The sequence below is a fragment of the Cajanus cajan genome, chromosome 11 (assembly GCF_000230855.2).
Source record: "Cajanus cajan strain Asha chromosome 11, NIPB_CcT2T_4, whole genome shotgun sequence".
Classification (NCBI taxonomy): domain Eukaryota; kingdom Viridiplantae; phylum Streptophyta; class Magnoliopsida; order Fabales; family Fabaceae; genus Cajanus; species Cajanus cajan.
In genome coordinates, this window is record NC_138527.1 from 46675063 (window position 1) to 46691168 (window position 16106).

Consider the following 16106-nt stretch of genomic DNA (forward strand, 5'->3'; position numbering starts at 1 on the left):
AAAAAGAATGGATTGCCACGTGTCACAACATGTGTCAATGTCACGTATCATTATACAATAACCTATTTGATCATCTTGGTTATCGATATATATTTTGAATCAACATGTTAATAGACTTAGGATGTTTCAAACTTATCAGTTCACTCGGCACTGACTGCTGAGACTCTAAACCTTGGTTACTGAGTAACCATCACACCTTGATATACTTGAGATTCCACACTAATCGGCTCACTCGACCACGCTGGCTGTCAAGAAGCCAAGACTCCATAATGTGTGTGGCCTAACAAGCTCATATGGGCATCACTATGTTTCAGTTGTCTCGATTATCTCGGTCATCGAGAAACATGGTACTTGTCCTCAACGGTGACCTCTATCAGCTAAATAGTTACACAAACAAGATAAAATTAGTATTTATTTATTATTACTAACGATATTCATGTTTATCCTAACTTGAGCGTCGAAGTGTCTTTTATAGGTACCTCCTCCCTTATCTTTTGACTCAGAACTCTCGTTCGGCCTCAAGACCCTAGACTATCACATGAAGATTACTAGTGTGCCCTAAACAAGTAAAAAATTTTAAAAAAAATATCTAAAAATAATAAAATATTAACTATTGATTAACATCGATTAAAATTATATAAATGTATTTGTCTTTGGAAATCATTTTCAATGAAAAAATATCAATCTTTTATTTTATCGTTTATGTATCCTCTTTATACTTACAAACGAATAAGGCAGGCACGGAACCTCCCCATCTCCTTGGCTCTTTGATTTTTTTTTTAACAGAATATATAATTATATTTAAAAATTAGTTAAAAATTGATATATATTCTATATTGTTAATGGTTCTATGATTTAAAAAAAATAATATTCATAAGTTAGATGAATAATATAATATATTTAGCAATTATAATTTAATATTTATTTAAATATATTATTAAAAAAATCTAGTCTCCATAGATAATGTTCTAGATTCATCTATGTCAGTTTTCTCTTTAGTTTTATTTGTAGTCTTTTATGTGCTTTAGAACATATACGATACTAATAGTCTTTTTTTTTTTTTTTGCACATAATTAACTCCCAATTTTACATTTTTTTTTTATAATCACCCACTATAATCATTATATTTAACAACAATATTTGTAATCTTATGTTACTGGTTAAATAACACTACAACATCTACACAAAAGTAGAAATAATCTACATTACCAACATGGCTCCCAATGCTCCACAAGCCTCCAACTTAACCCTGCCTTGCTCCCATGAAATATAATCATCTTAGTTCAACCACTAGGAAAATGTGCAAGAGTAAGTTAGATTTGATATATATATATAGCAAGCATACGAGTAAAAATATATTACCAACAATATCAACATGTAAACCATACAACAAAATCACACTATGGTCTAAAACCTAGCACCACAACAAATCACTTTAACATGACATTCAATACCTTATAAGAGTAAGCAATTCAACAACATATGATAACTTATATTTCATCGCATCAATGTCATTCAACATACATCTTTACATATCATCGCACCAAGAACAACATATCATATGTATACACATCAACTAATGCGTCATCAAACATTTAACTACATAGATATCCTACAACTTAAGCGGCCAATTTAAGTGATTTGATCCTATCAAACTAATCAACCTTTTTACACTTGTTAGATCAACAACTAATTGGGATACCAATCCTTATAACATGATTCTTAAATGTCGTCACTTAGACTAGAAAAGTTCAATATCACTATCAGGTATAACATAACTGGGTATAAGCTTACCATGACATTAATATGCATTAACCAAGTCAACTATAAATTTAGCCTGCTAACTATCCTCGTGATATCACGCACTTTTCCAATAATTAATTAAGGATTTTTTCTCTCAACTTCATATATTACTCAACTTTGACTAAGAACCTAAAAAAGACTTAACAATCCACTCCAAGAGACAACACCTACTCAAACAGAGTTTTCAATGGTTGAGCTCATAAAACACCACACCAATATCCATACTATGGGATATCTAACTTTCGAAAACACCATCAATTATTCTCTTAAGTCAACCAACATGCCTAAATGCCTAAAACATTCTCAGCATCAACACCTCAACAAGTCAACAATGTTCAACATATCATGCCTAAATACCTAGAACGTTCTCAACATCACACCTCAACGAATTCAACAATTATAAACATCTATACATATTATCCTAGATCAATATATACAGAACATTTAACACCTATAATTAAACAACATGTAATAGATTCATCTAACATATCAATGTTCATCATATAATCCTTCAAACAACAAGTTTTCATGGAGCAAATCATGCCCGACGCTACACACCTTGTGCTTAGTGCCAGTAAGACAAGGAACACTCTACCACACCCATTCTAATGTCATTTAACCCGAGTCCAGCATGGATGAGGTAGAAAACCCTTGGGCTCTCACACCTGACATGGAAAAACTCGCGCTTGAACCCATTTTAGACAGAGACAATTCTCTCTCCTCACACCCGTTTACTTTGATGATTGACATCAATTTAGGCAAAGACAATTCTCTCATCTCATACTTGACGTCGTTCAATCTACATCCGATGTGACTAAGTTAGAAACAATTCCCTCTCATTATGCCTAACATCACCAATCTTGCGTTCGACATGAACAAGACAGAGACACCTTGATTTGAGCCACATCTAGTGCCATGAAGGCGTGCTTGGCATAATGATGAGTTCTGCACTAAGCAGATGCTCGAATTGGCTCGAATTACCTGAAAATCAAAAAACCATCAACGTGCAATACAAGATATCATTTATATATATCAACAACAACTCATTTCGCACAAGAAATCCAAGATGCCACAATCATTCTCAAAATCACCAAATTCTTCTCCTTGAAACTCAAAAACACTAAATTCAACTATCATCTTTCCAAATCATGCAATCAACCAACAAGCAACCAAGCAATCAAACAAGAACCAAGAATCTAGTTTCCCTCTCTAACCCAAAGGGAACTAAGGAGGAAGAATAAGAAAGAAACACCTCTAAGCTATCACTAAAATTTTACATCAACACCATCTTGATTCTCAACTTTCGACTTTGAATCAACAATACAATGACGATCCTTACATATTTGGGAAGCCTATAATAAGAAGGAGAGGGACAAGCACTCCAAAGTTTTTCTCTCTATAGAGTTTTATTAGGATTGAACTTATGAGGTTGAAGGTTTAAGAAAATCTCATAAACTCTCCTTAATAGTCAAATTGAACTTATGCCCAAAAAAACTCTCTAAATCACCTAATTTCACAAGAATCCCTTAATTCTCATAATTTCTCAATGATAAATACCTAAAACACTGCAATATATAATTATTAATAAAACACAATAATTAACAAAATCTCAAAGTGTTATGTTTTTAAATTAAATTATGACGACAATTCTCTTTCTTCATTCAAATTGTATTTGTAATTTTTTCTTGGTCACAATTCATTTCGCCACAGTAACTCCAGAAAAGTCATCGAATGTAATACGTTCCCTTTATCGGTGGAACAATATGTCACTTTTAATTTTCTTCCATAAAAACATTTTTTAAATTTTTATAAAATACGATGAGTAAATATTTACCACGAGAATGCGACGTCCATATTTTGGGTGGGCCTGAACTCCAAAATTTTGAAGTGATTAATGGACCAATCACTTTCTGGACTAAGACCAAAATGTCTGGGCCACGAGGAGCATTGACATGACGAGCAATCGGCTTAGGTTCATGATATATACACTTCCTTTTTTCTATAAGTACATCTCCTTTTTTAAAAAAATAATTAAAATTTTAAAATATTTTTAATTTTTTACTTTTACACCCACAACATTTTATTTAGTAAATTTTTACACATCTTTCCTTTTTTTTCTTTTTTTTTTAATTTTTACATGTACTCCCTTATTACCTTTCATTCATCTCACCTATTTTAGTAGCATGTAAAAATTGAAAGAGAAAAAAAGTGTGTGAATAAAAAAGAAAGTAGCAAATTAAAAGTTAAAGGTGTAAAATTAAAAAATAAAATAAAAATGACAATATTTTATAGTTTTTTAAAAAATAAAGGAGGTGCACTTATAAAAAGCTCATGATATATACACCTCCTTTATTTTTTAAGTACACCTCCTTTATTTTTTTAAAATTATAAAATATTATAGTTTTTTTTTTTAATTTTCTAATTTTACACCTTCAATTTTCAATTTGCTACTTTCTTCTTCTTTTTCATACACTTTTTTTTTTCTCTTTTAATTTTCACATGCTACCAAAATATGTGGGGTGAACGAAAGGTAAGGGGGTGCATGTAAAAATTGAAGAAAAAAAAAAGGAAGATGTGTGAAAAAAAATACTAAATTAAATATTGTAAATGTAAAATTAAAAAATTAAAAATTAAAAATACTTTAAAATTTTAATTATTTTTTTCAAAAAGGAGGTGTACTTATAGAAAAAAGGAGGTGTATATATCATGAACCATCGGCTTATGATATATACACCTCTTTTTTTTTGTAAGTACACCTCCTTTATATTTTTTTTAAAAATTACAAAATATTGTAGTTTTTTTTAAATCTTTTATTTTTACAGCTTTAATTTTCAATTTTCTACTTTCTTCTTCTTTTTCACACAAATTTTTTTTTTGTTTTCACATGCTATCAAAATAGGTAAGGTGAAGGAAAGATAAGGAGGTGCATATAAAAATTTAAAAAAAAGAGGGAAGATGTGTGAAAAAAAAATACTAAATTAAAAATTAAAAAATTAAAAATATTTTAAAATTTTAATTTTTTTTTAAAAGGAGATGTACTTAAAGAAAAAAGGAGGTGTATATATCATGAACCCGAGCAATCTATATCCACAACGCTTTCTTACTCATATACCCAAAATGTTTAACAAAAATAGTGCTTTGTTTTAATTAATATTTTCTATCTAAAAGGAGTGCAACGTGTGCCTAAAGAAGTGTCCTTGTATACATTGTTAGGAGAAGTCGTCAAACCTCAAATCAACGCGTAATGGCATCAGACGCTCGAGCGTCTAAATGCTCCTGCACTCGTGCTCTCTATGTTAAGACAATTTTGAGAATAATTCCAACCAAACCATTTTATAAAAATAGTTGAACAAGTTTTTCTTTTAAAAAAGAAATCACTTTTTCGGCTAATTCCAAAGATTTTCTCTCGATAAATGTAAAATTTGAACATCATAAGCGATTTTTTATTTTAATTTTTATAATTTTTATTTTTTTTCATCCTCTAAAATTTATGATCTTCGATTTTAGTCCTTAAAAAATATAAATTTTAATTTTCATCTCTATAAAATATTTTTTTATATATTATTTCTAAAATTTAAAGTCACTATTTTTATAATTTATAATTTTTTTTAGAAATGTCACATATTAACATGATATTAAATATAATTGTGAGTGTTACTTAGAAGTTATTGAGAGAAATTCAAGTCTCACATCGACTAAAAATTATGTAATTAAATAGTATATAAGTGGAAAACAACCCTCATCATACAAGCCGGTTTTGTAGGGTTGAGTTAAGTTTAAATTTACTATTATAAGATGATATCAGACCTATCATAGATTCTTAAAAATGGGTCACCCACCATTGATATATGCACCATGAACATGAATGAGTGTATTCAAGTCTCGTCAATCCTAGATTATTAAAAAAAAAAGACCGATTTTGTAAAGTTGAATTAGACTTAAATCCACTATTATAAGAGAAGTAGTTATTTGATCATATGATGAATTAATTTTTTTTAAAAAAATTAAAATTAAAAGTAATTCATTTTGCATGACGCTAAAAACATGTTAAACTAATTGAAAAAAATACCATACAAAGAGCTTTATTATTCTTCAACGATTGAAACATTCCAACTTTAACTTTGAGCTTTTTTTTTCAGTGGAAAATACTTTGGCATAAATTTTTGTCTCCTGGCCTTCCCATGATGTGATACTCCTCCTAAGAAGTGTAAAGTAATCACACACGAGTTCTTTATAATATTTACAAAATTCTAGAAACAAAATAAAATTATTTCATTTATTTTTTTAATTTTTCATTAATTAATTAAATTTCTATCTTATTTTATTATTAAAATATTACACATAAAATCAATAAAATATAATATAATTGATAGATAATTTTGTCTTTATTGATATGTGGAAACAAGATACTATTAGGCTTTTTGACCCATCTAAATAATAAAAAAAAATACACGAAATTTTTTTTAAAAAAAAGTAATTACCAAAATAGGTAGTTTTGGACATGTAGGAGCCAACGTGGCATTGAAAACGCCTAGGGGGTGGGCGTCTTTTAGAAGACGCCTCCACCCCAAGCGCCATCTATGCTGATGTGGCACGGTGAAGAGAAAACGCTGGGGGGGAGGCGTGTTGTACACGTGGCAGAATTTCGTTGAAGGCGCCAAGTGTGCTGATGTGGCAGACACTGTAGGCGCCTCCCCCCCAGGCGCCATTTGTGTACACTGAAGGTGCCTCCCCCCTAGGCGCCATCTGTACCACATTCCCTCTTTCTATCTTTAAATGGTGCTGGGGGAGGGTTATTTTTGTGGAAAAACGCTTGAGGTCCCGGCGCTTTGAGAATACCAGTGTCTTACCAGTGATTCTTGCCTACAAAAGTATATTTACACGGTGTTATCAGGTATGTTTTGAATTTTAATAATTTTAAAAGTAAGAAAAAAATTTAAATAGGAAATGTCGAGGGATACTCGTCACTGGTTTGTGGGTGTGGAACAGTCCGTTCTGTTTTTGGAACGGGCCGTTCCTGGTAAAGTAAATGGGTGTTATTTTGGATGTGGAACGGGTTGTTGTGAAATCAGAATGGCCCGTTCTACTTTCAGAACGGCCCGTTGTACTTTTAGAACCGGCCGTTCTGAAGGTAGAACGGGCCGTTGTGGGGCCGTTCTCGTTGTTTCATTTAGTGAAGTATGGAAGGGTTCGGAACGGCCCGTTCTGCTTTCGGAACGGCCCGTTCCGAAACCCAAATTTAAACACTTTTTGTGCAATGAAAACGGCCCGTTCTGAAACCAGAATGGCCCGTTCTCATTGCAGTAATGAATGATTTCAATTCAAAATGTTGAATTATTATGAGGGTTTAAATTAGGTATTTAGGTATTTGTAAAATTTAAAAATAAATTGTTGTTTGAATTTATTTAATTTGTTTGTTTGTTGAATTATATCAGGATGTCTAGACAGATTATTCATGCAGGACCTATGGATGATTCATTATTAAGGCTTCAGGCATTCCATATATCTGAGCATATATGGAATGGAGCTGAGGATAGGGTTCTGAAGGTTAGGAGTGCAAAACAATCAGAGTTGCGTGGTGGTGACATTCCAGCTGCTGTTCAGGATCTTTTACAGAGGGCTGGTTTTATGGGGATGGCGCAGATTAGTTACTTTCCTGTGGATAATCATTTAATATCTACGTTAGTTGAGCGATGGAGACCAGAGACCCACACGTTTCACATGTCCTTCGGCGAGTGTACTATCACGTTGGAGGATGTTGCAATTTTACTTGGGTTGAAGATCTCTGGGGAACCCATTACTGGATACGCAACTATGGATTGGGGAGCTCTTGTGCAGCGCCTTCTTGGCATGACACCCCCTGAGGCAATGCTTGTTGGGGGTAGATTGAGGATGAGGTGGATTGACCAGCACTTTTCGGATGTTTCTGAGCATATACATAGCCAGGAACAGTTGGAACGCTATACTAGAGCGTTCATTTTACGCATGATCGGGGGATATTTATTAACCGATCACTCTAGCTCGTTTGTATCCCTCAGATACCTGAGTTTCCTCGAAGACCTAGATGTTTGTGGTCAAATGAGTTGGGGGTCATGCATCCTGGCAAATATGTACAGGGAGTTGTGTGTGGCGACGAATTATGATCACAAGGAAATTAGGGATGTTAGTTACCGGATAAGATGTTGTTTGTTCAAATTCATGATGACTAGTGGTTGCCTGAGTTTCATTAACATGAATTGAAGATGACACAACCACATCTACATGAACATACAATTCAATCATATTCATTTTATATTGTCTCTCAAAGCTATCAAACATACACTCAAGATCTTCGTCATCACATACATCAACACTTTCATATGATACAGGATCAAGACAACGTAAATATCTACATTGTATGTTGGAGATAATTTGATTAGCATTAAGATGTAACTTTCCATGAATTTTATTCTTTAAATATTCAACATCAATACCACGACTAATACGTATTATTTTATGACTACCCACAAATGAACAACCCTCAGCAGTTTGGTTAATTGTACCATTGTAATACACTACACAAATGAAAGACATGATTTAAACAAAATTTAACAGATACTAAATAACAAACACAGCAGCTATGCAACAAATCAGATAACAAAAGAAACTAAAGGCAACAAAGTTGGATGGGAAATATTTTCAATGGCATTCGTATATTTATAGACCCATGAATAGTGCATTTGTCTACAAAATACATGATCTACACCGTTGATTATGTGGGTGCGATCAGGGCCGTTCGTTTCTCCTGCTACTAGGAGACAACACATCTGACCCATGAACTGTGACAGATTTAATTTCGAGATGATCTACACCGTTGATTCTGTCGGTGCGATCAGGGCCATCCGTTTCCCCTGCTACTAGGAGACAACACATCTGACCCATGAACAGTGACGGATTTAAATTCGAGATGATCTACACCGTTTAATCTGTCGGTGCGATCAGGGCCGTCCGTTTCCCCTGCTACTACGAGACAACACATATGACCCATGAACAGTGACAGATTTAAAAAATACATGATCTAGACCGTTGATTCTGTCGGTGCGATCATGGCCATTCTTTTCCCCTACTACTAGGAGACAACACATCTGACCCATCAACAGTGACGAATTTAAAATCAAGATGATCTACACCGTTTAATCTGTCGGTGCGATCAGGGCCGTCCGTTTCCCTTGCTACTAGGAGACAACACATCTGACCCATGAACAGTGACAGATTTAAATTCGAGATGATCTACAGCATTGATTCTGTTGGTGCGATCAGGGCCGTCCGTTTCCCCTGCTACTAGGAGACAACACATCTGACCCATGAACAGTGACGGATTTAAAATCAATATGATCTACACCGTTTAATCTGTCGGTGCGATCAGGGCCGTCCGTTTCCCCTGCTACTACGAGACAACACATCTGACCCATGAACAATGACGGATTTAAATTCGAGATGATCTACACCGTTGATTCTGTCGGTGCGATCATGACCGTTCTTTTCCCCTGCTACTAGGAGACAACACATCTGACTCATCAACAGTGACGAATTTAAAATCAATATAATCTACACCGTTTAATCTGTCGATGCGATCAAGGCCGTCCGTTTCCCCTACTACTACGAGACAACACATCTGACCCATGAACAGTGACAAATTTAAAAAATACATGATCTAGACCGTTGATTCTGTCGGTGCGATCAGGGCCGTTCGTTTCTGCTGTTACTAGGAGACAACAAATCTGACCAATGAACACTGAATTTAAATTTGAGATGATCTACACCGTCGATTCTGTCATTACAATCAAGGAAATTCGTTTAACCTACTTTATACTTTACATTTTCAAATTTTATTTTTCATTGTAACCAATATATTATCACATTTGTTAATCACAAACGTAAATATTATTAATACTTCAACACTTTACTACTACATTCAAATTAAGACAATACTTTTAAACTTCAACAAACACTTAACTATTGTTTAACAACAACGACAACAAATACATGAAGTTAACAAAGTAAACACTGATTGTTTACAAAATAAACAACGATACAAACAAGAAAACCCTCAACCCTAAACCCTACATGAAGTTTAGTTGTCTTTCAAATGAATTGACCATGTTCCACATCTGCAATTGTTGAGGCTCCAGATCTTCAAAAGTAACAAACAAATTAAGTAGTAATTCATTCGGGTCTTCTGCAAATTTGTGAAACATGAATGCCATATCTTCATCACAGGTTAAAGGATATGGAGTATATTGCTTTCCTCCATCTTCATATCTAACTGGACAACGATAATGAACTTGACTTATGCGTTTGCTATCCCCTTTGATCAACCTCCTATGTACCTCATTCAACAAATCAACAAGTGTCATGTCTTCGTTAAGTTTGATAACTCTCCCACTAGATGGCATTTGTATGGCATAATCAAGACCATACTGAGTTTGAAATATCTGAACATTTTGAAACACAAGAGCAAACACTGTTGCTGAACCCATTCTTCGAACTCACTACTACAATATTTCTATCTTAAGTTGAAGAGAAAGTGTCTGAACATAAAACACACACACACACACACTTATATTTATAGGCAGATGGACCCTAACTAAAATAATAAAATAATATGAAGTGCATAATTTAACAATTTTTTTTTCATTACAAAATTATAAAACAACAACAACAAATACATATAACTAAAGTGCACAATAAATATTTAATAAATAAATTTTTTTTCCACGAATATTTAATAACAATATTATCCAAATTTAAATATTACAATTCACAATAAAATTTACATTACAACCATTCGAATTAACAATAAACCTTTGTCATCAAATCAGATATCCTTCGGAATAACCTGAAAAAATTTTAACATACATTTGTTAAACAATATTACTTACAAAATAAATTTTATTTAACTAATACTACTCACCCGTTTTATATTATTTTTAGTTATATTGAGGAAGTAAGGATCACGGAAACGCCTGGGGCAAACACGACAACCTAAACAAAAAACAAACAAATTCAATTCAACACATAAATAACATATAATTTCATTTTATACAACAAATTTTACCTGTTTCAGAATTAACACACACCCCACAACAATGTCTTCCCCATATTGTCGGTGTTGCTTAACTTTGTAATGTAAGCTTGCACCAATCGTTGCAGTTGGGTCCTGAAATAAATATTTACAATTAATTACATAATATTTTCTTTTAATGTATAACAAATTCACTAACCATACCTTTAAATTAATAGTATAATTTCCCTGTCCAGTTGGGGTCATAGACTCCACAAAAGCAACAACTGTTGGGACTCTTTGTAAATTGTGGTCAATATTAATCAATAGAGTCACTTCAGGTAGACCTATTGTTAAAAAAATACAAATTATAGTTAACATTATTTTCATCATTAAATTTACACACATCAAACTTAATATGCTAAACAAACCTCTAGATTTCACATAATGCATAGCATAGTGCCACGGGTTAGAGTTGAACACCAACATCGCAGGTCCATTAAGATCAGCCAAAAACTCTTGTGTTGGCAACAGATTTTCAGCTTCCCTGTTCCTCATTGTAGCTTGGACCAAACCAGCTGGTCCAGGAATAACACGACCAATGTCACGTGTACTCGATGTCTCTTCGTCATCATCCCCAAGTTTTGGTGTAGGGGGTGACAACGAAGACGATGGCTCCTGTTCTCGAGCCTCTTCAGCTTGTCTTGCTGCCATTGCACTTCTCATTGACGCCAAAAATTGTTCATCTGTCCATACTTCATTTGATGGAACAATGTCTACTTCTTCATCACTATCAGGTACGTAATCAATACCTCTACGAGACATTCCTAATCAAATACAAATCAAATTAAATATTACTCTTATGCTGTCTCGGTTTCAAATATTCAATATAATATCACAACTTTTAACATTGCAATAAATACATATATTCAATTATAAAAATCAAATTAAATAGCTTTTTCATTTAAAAAAATTTTAATTGGGCCACTGGAACGGCTCGTTCTAATTCCAGAACGAGCCGTTCTGAATTTCAGAACGGCCCGTTTTGACTTCAGAACGGCCCATTGTGATTTCAGAACGGGCCGTTCTGAATTCACAACGTCCCGTTCTGATTTCAGAACGGACCGTTATGAATTCACAACGGCCCGTTCTCAGGGAACTAATCACAGGTTAATTTTTCATTCAGAACGCCCTGTTCTAAAAAGAGAACGGGTCGTTCCAAACCAAATCTTACCAACCATTCTTTAAAAACAGGAACGGCCCGTTCTGAATACGTGCTTTCTCAGAACGGCCCGTTCCATGTGTTTCATTCTCGTTTTCAACTTCAAACTAAAAAAAAATTATCTTTTAATTTTTATACCACTCTACTATACAAACCTAACAATGATACATACATAGAACATATAAAATTTAAAATTTAAATTTACAAATATTTAAAAACCCTTACTTACTTGAAGCACCTGGACCACCAAATAAAAAATACGTTGGACCACAAACCGAACAAATGAATCTTGTGCAACCCAATACATTTAACTAATTTGATAGCGCCTGGCCCTCAGGCGCTTTTGTAAATCTGTACTAACGTGCGCACCCAGACATGGCAAAATGCCTGGAGGGGAGGCGCTTTCAGTGTGTGCCATCATCTACACATGGCGCCTGGGGGGGAGGCGCCATCAACAATCTTCTGCCACGTGTACAACACGCCTCCCCTGATAGACTATGGCCAAGGCTAAGGAATCCAAGAGGTGATATCTTAAAAGAACCAAGAGGAATGAGATGATCTTAAAGACCTTTTCATTTGTTTGTACATATAGTAGTCTCTTGTATAGGTTATTTTGCCTTTGTATTTGTGAGGCACTTTACTTGCTTTTTCCTAGTGTTTGTATATTGTTTTTAAGGTAGGTTACTTGGAGAGTTTAGCTCCATTTAACCTCCCTAGTTGATACATTCATTTTGTATTTTTTCAGTAGGGAAAATGGGGTGACATTTAGCAATGCTTGAGGGTGTGCTTAGGAATTGGGCCTGAGTTGGGCCTAGGCCAAATTTTGCATATTGGACTCATTTTGCTCCTAATTTTTCATAGATTTGATTTACCTAGGTTTCATCATCATATGATGAACCTAACTAAACCAAATCAAAGATTTTCAAAATTAATTCATGGAGCATTTGTGACCAAGGCCGCCTAGCCCATTTTTCTCTCTTAATGGCCGAATTTCTCAAGTGCTTCCTCTTGAGTTTAGAAGCTTGTCTTGCAAGTTTCTAAACTCAAGTGAGGTTAGCTCACCTTACCATGGTTCTTAAGTGAACCATGGTCAAGGTTAGCTTCTCCTGAAAGCTAGCTAAACCGTGGGAGTTTAAGTTAACCCTACCATGGTTCCTAGTGAATGGTTAAGGATAACTTCTCCTACAAGCTACCCTCCCCTATATATTTGATTTCCCTACACTTGTACTCACTTTTGAGCAAATTGAGAAATAATAATCAGATTTCTCTCATCAAGAGTCTTCCTCAAAACCGTGGAGAACTTTCCCTCCTAAGTTCTCTCCAAAGTTCCTCAAACCTTAGCCTAGGTTCCTTAAACTTCTTCATCCAAAAGGAAGTAACCGAACCTCCTTCTAAGGCTTCACCTCCATTGAATATTTCTTCAAGGAGAATTCAAGTTTCAATCCAAGGTCTACCTCAAGAGATTTCGGTCCTTAGCATGGAACTCTTGAAGAAACATCAATCTACTTCAACTAGTTCCATCATCCCCCCAGCGTTTTCTTTTGACCGTCAGCTTACATGGTGCCTGGGGGGGAGGCGCCATCAACAATCTTCTGCCACATGTACAACACGCCTCCCCCCCCAACGTTTTCTTTTGATCGTGCCACATCAGCTTACATGGCGCCTGGGGGGAGGCGTTTTCTAAAAAACGCCCACCCCCAGGCATTTTCAGTGCCACGTGTGTGCTTACCTGTCCAAAATCACCTATTTCAGTAATTAATTTTTTTTTAATTTATTTCGTGTATTTTTAATTTTTTTTATTTACTGAGGTCAAAAAGCCATACTATTATTATGCACATGATGTGACATAAAAAAAAATGTTGTTCATAATATTTAAGTTATAATGCTTTTGTAGATATCTTAACTACTTGTAGTTGTATTTGAATTAAAATTATTGGTCTTGTGACTTTTTATTTATTTATTTGTACTATAAAGACATCTCCCAAATAATATGTTAATTGTTCAAATGAAAAGAGTTGACAAATGGATGTAAATCATTTTAAAGTATCTTACTTTAAAGCCAAATTACTTCAAAAACCTTAATAAAATATGGGTGCATCTCGATCATGTTAGACGTGCACAAATGATGATAATATATATATAACTAAACACATTTTAATAAAGTTAATCATTCCTTATATTAAAAAGAATCTTTTTAACCTCTCTATAGGAATTCATTCTAGACAATTTTCTCAAAATATAAAAAATGTGTTTCTTCATCCAATTACTCATAGTTTAAATTAAATTTCAATAATTTAGTCATTAAATTTTTAAAAAAATTGATGAATAAATTTAGTCTATAAAATTAAAAAATTATGTCATACTTTATTATATTTATTTAAATTAATGTATAATATTTTTTTATTAATATATATCAATTATAATTAATATAACAAAGTATTAGATAATATTAAATTTTTATAGAAATTTAAAAATTTGATCTATTCATTAAAAATTTTAATTTATATAATATACATCCCATGCAAGAATCCACTTGAAATCAAATTCACAATAATTTTATAATATTAGAAAGTAGAGTTGGAAAAAATAGTTAAATTATTAGATAAAAATATTATAACGTTAAAAAATATTATATATTTATTATTAATATTATATTCACGAAAAAAAAATAAAAGAAAAAATTGAATTGAGGCAGCTAATACATTTCTGGAACTAATAATTTTTTTTTTTTATATAGTGTAGGTCATTTAGAAGTCTCATTGATAATTATTGAACTCATAAATAACCGCCAAGCATTAGTGTCACTATTCTTGTGTAGGTCATTTAAAAGTCTTCTATAATATTTATGAAAATATAATTTTTTTTATAAAAATATCTTTTATTAAAATAAACTTATTAGAAATATTTATTTACTCAAATCTTATTACAAATATGACATCAAAATTGATACTAATAATTAAATAAATTAATTAAAAAAGTTTTAACAAATATCATTAATAAATTCTAGAAATAAAATATTTTAATAATATTATTAAAATTGATAACGTCAAAAAATAATGAAATACAAAAAAAAAAAGAGAAATAAAGATATGGGAGGGAGAGAGAGGGAGAGAGGGGGAGTGAGAATTAGAGTTATATGGAGAGCTAGAGGGAGAAAGAGAAATAGAAAGAGAAAGGGAGAGAGAGAGAGGGAGGGAGGGAGAAAGAGAAATAGAAAGGGGGAGAGAGAAAGAGAGAGAGAGGAAGAGAAGACGAGTGAGAGTGTGAGAGATAGAGAAATAGAAGGAGAGAGAGATTTTCTATTTAAAAAAAAATAGTATAATCTTTTTATATGTATTAAACTTTTATCCTAACTCAAAAAAGTTAAATTCCTACCTTTCATAAGAATATTTTTGTAAGAAAATGAGATAAAAATGATTTTCAAGAAATTACATTCTTAGAATTTTTTTTAAAATAATTAAAAATATAAAAAATTAAGATTGTCACCTTAAGATTCTCTGAAATGAAAAAATATTTTGGATATCAAACACTCAATAAAACACGTATGTTAAATAGTGTGTGAACAAAAAGACTTGCAAGAATAATTTTTTTTACAAATACTGAAATTTATAATATAATTGAGTTTAATTTAATTATGTATATACAATTTTTAATATACATTATTTTTATATAGACATTTTAATAAATAAGATGATGTAATAATGTAATCAAATGTTGTTAAATATCTGCATGCGTAGAATATTATTTTACCGATAATATATAAAAATAAACTTATAATAAAGTTTGTGTTGTGATTATCTTAAACTTTTAATTAATTGAAGGCCTGAAAATATACTCGTGCAAAGTATTGGTTGACTTGTATAACATCATTTTCAATTATTCTAATACCTGGCCGACGGGAGATTACAAAAGATTCTCAAGCAAACTTGAGTTAATCACAAATTTGTTGGTGCCTGCATTTTTTTTATCAGCAAAGATAAAATATATTATTTAGAGGTAGAAGGATTACCTAAATCCATATACAAAATCCATATTTCT